The sequence below is a fragment of the Grampus griseus genome (assembly GCF_964374135.1).
Source record: "Grampus griseus genome assembly, chromosome: 6".
NCBI lineage: Eukaryota > Metazoa > Chordata > Mammalia > Artiodactyla > Delphinidae > Grampus > Grampus griseus.
Window position 1 is genome coordinate 104,008,041 of NC_139000.1, and position 2,630 is coordinate 104,010,670.

Genomic DNA, 2,630 nt, shown 5'->3' on the forward strand with positions numbered 1-2,630 from the left:
AGCCAATTTCAACTATAGAACAGTTACTATATGGATGAGTTCAGACAGCCCATTATCATAAAATACAAACTATTTAACAAATATCAAAATAAAAATACTAAGACACACACACATATACAGAAACCTGCCTCAGTTTTGTTCCTTATGAATTGAAAAGTCAGGGGTAAATTCGTTGAAAATTATCTAGGGATGCAAAGAAAGGAAAAATCTTTGGATGATGTATACTGACTCGCACTCTGAATCCTTAGTTATGAAGCTTGGTAGCTATAGCTGGAAAATACTTTCCTTCTATGTAAGAACATTGACAAAGCAAGGTGGTTTTCCACAGAAATGTGACCACTTATGATTTATAAAGCACACCTTGGGGCCAGAATTTTCTCGTGCCTGATCAGAAGCAAAGAGGAGAATTTAAAGACAGGCAAATAATTTCCATCCCCATTTTTTTAAAGGTAATTCCTGAATTCGTACACAAAATTCTCACTTTATAGGCACGTGGCTGTAGCAACTCAGTTTGAGTATATTTAAAGTATTTTGAGTTTCTAATTTGTACCAGGGAAAGATGGTAAAGAGTAAGATTTCCATATCCTTTTGTATAGAATTCTAGAGCTTAATATTTTTATCTTTTTAAAAATCATTAATCAAAACACACTTGTCATCAGATTTAATTAAACTTAGTAATTGCACTATTGTCATTTCATTAATTTTTGGTGTTTGAAAATGCTAATTGTGTTACTTTTCTTTAGTGAACTTACTGCTGGTGATTGATGTCTAACAAAATGGATACCCAGTTGGATTAGATGATTCATATGATTACATTTTAAATGTATACTAACAGAACCAAGGTTAGTAAATAAATATATCGAGGCTGATGGGCCACAGAACATGACGACATTATGTAAATACACCTAAAGATGCACACATTTTTCTGGTATAATTCTTGGATACTTACTTTGAAAAGCAAAGAATTATTCAGGTGTTTTTTTTATTCTACAAAACTCATGTCATAACTTCTCTCTGGCAATAACACTCTAGGGAAGTAGTGTCCAGGTTGTAACTCTATGTAGAATCTGTTCCTCTACATTCTTTTATTTGCCTTTAGTGGTTCAAAAATTTAAAAGCCTGGGTTCCACAAAGACTGTGGAAGTGTTAAAATGTGTGTAATTTTACAAACATTTTAATGCTATTTTCTGCACTGCTGTGTTTAAAAATTGTCTTAAATATTTTATTTTAAAAATTTTATTAACATTATTTTGCTCAATGCCTTTATGATGAATCAATTAAAGTTCTTTTCAATATTTTATTCAGTTGAATGTACTGATTTTCATTTTAAATTACAGTTTGTGGTTATAAAAATAGTACATGCTCTCTATGAAAAATAATCATTGAAAACTATATCCACACAAAAACCTGCACACAGATATTTATAGCAGCTGTTGACATAAAACAAATAGACTGCCAGTTATTTCTCCATCAAAAATGGGTTTATTCGAGATTAGCAAAGAATTACAATTCAGGGTCTGTAACCAAGTTGACCACGTTCAAGTCCTCAGCAAAAAATTGAGGGAACTCTTTTACAGAGAGGAAGAGGAAGTTGAGAGGGCAATAGTAAACAAAGAGTCCCGCACTTATCATTGGCTGAGTTGTGACAGTCTCTCATTGGCTGAGCTCTAGCCAGGCAAGAAAATGTCAGCTTCCTCTTGTGCTCTGCTATCTTCATAGGGCAGAGAGCTCCCCCTTCTGGCCTCCCAACTTTATTTTTTTATAATTTTATTTTGATTAGAAGTCTGTTTCTAAAATATAATTTCTATTTATTTTTGCCACACAGAAGTATCGCTGGTTCTGCAATATGAAAAAAAATTCTAAAATAATCTACATGTTGACCACTTCTCATTACATTTTTTAAACCTTTTTTTCCATTTTATTTATTTTACTTAAGTACAGTTGATTTATAATGTTTCAGGTATATAGCAAAGTGATTCAGTTTATGCATATATATACATATATATATATTCAGTCATATATTCTTTTTCAGGTTCTTTTCCATTATAGACTATTATAAGATATTGAATATAGTTCCCTGTGCTATACATTAGGTCCTTGTTGTTTATTTTATATATAGGAATATGTATCTGTTAATCCCAAATTTCTACTTTATCCCCCCCACCTTTCCCCTTTGGTAACTATAAATTTGTATGCCATGTAAGTCTGTTTCTGTTTTGTAACATTTGTTCATTTGTATCATTTTTTTAGATTCCACATATAAATGATATTTGTCATTGTCTGACTTACTTCACTTAGTATGATAATCTCAAGGTCCATCCATGTTGCTGCAAATGGCATTATTTCATTTCATTCTTTTTTTTATGGTTGAGATGTACCACATCTTTATCCATTCATCTGTTGATGGACATTTAGGTTGCTTCCACGTCTTGGCTATTGTAAGTAGTACTGCAATGAACATTAGGGTGCATGCATCTTTTTGAATTAGAGTTTTTGTCTTTTCTGGATATATGCCCAGGCATGCGACTGCTGGATCATGTGGTAACTCTACTTTCAGTTTTTTAAGGATGCTCCACACTGTTCACAGTGGCCACACCAATTTACATTCCCACCTACAGTGTAGGAGGGTT